Consider the following 1,087-nt stretch of genomic DNA (forward strand, 5'->3'; position numbering starts at 1 on the left):
TGTATTTTACCATAAATAAAATAAGAAAAGCTAAATATTAACACAAAGATATTACATTTAAGCCTTCAATTAAAAATTCAGAATAAAATCCAATTAATAGCTATGAGCTATTTCACTCTACTTTCCAGCTTAATGACTTATTATTACTTGTGTATATCCCACAGTCCATGCAAATTTTGGTTTATGATTTCTGAACAAATCATCTATTTTCTGTTCCATTGGTGTGGAATGATTTTAGTTTTATTTCCACTTTATGTCCATGCAAATACGTTGAAGAAAAACTTGTATGTCAATTCCTTTTTATTTTTTCTCTTACCTTTCCCATACTTTTTCCATTGCAACTCATAACCTGTAGCTTGTAATTCCCTGGTGTATTTCACTGACATCTAGTAAAATTAGCAAGTCAATTACTCCTAAACCATAGATATAATTCAAAGATATAGTCTTTCTTCAAAAAGTCTGTTCTATGTCACTTCAGTGCTTCTTGTGGCTAGAAAATAAATTAATTAAGTTTTATTACTAAAGAGGGGCATTCAAATTAAGACTACATACTAAGGTGCACCTTTTAGACTCACCATATTGGCAACAATTAAAAAATCTATGATAGTAAGTAGAGACAAATATTGAAACATGGAATTATTTTGTAAAGGCGATGAACATTTATAAACTTCTTACACAACTATTTTACTTTTAAGTATATGGCTTAGGAAATTATTGTATAAGCACCAAGAGACATGTACAAAATATATTTGCCTGTACTTTTCATAATAGCAAAAGAAAAAACAAAAACTAGAAACAGGACAAGTATCAATTGACTTGAAATTCGTAAGTGAATTATAGTGTTTGCACATAATGGAATATATAAAGCAGTGAAAATAAATGTATAATCCACTACTACCACAATGACATAAATGAGTTGTAGAAACGTAATGTTCAGTGAAAAAATAATTAAAGAACCTTACATACAATATGGTAACATGATGTCATTTTATATAGTTCTAAGCCAAGAAACACTAAAGAATATATTCATTAGAGATACCAAATGCAAAAGAGTAATGGAAGCAAAATTCCAGGTATGGTTTTATCT

The sequence above is a fragment of the Pteropus vampyrus genome, unplaced genomic scaffold, assembly GCF_000151845.1.
Source record: "Pteropus vampyrus isolate Shadow unplaced genomic scaffold, Pvam_2.0 Scaffold11, whole genome shotgun sequence".
In the NCBI taxonomy this organism is placed as follows: domain Eukaryota; kingdom Metazoa; phylum Chordata; class Mammalia; order Chiroptera; family Pteropodidae; genus Pteropus; species Pteropus vampyrus.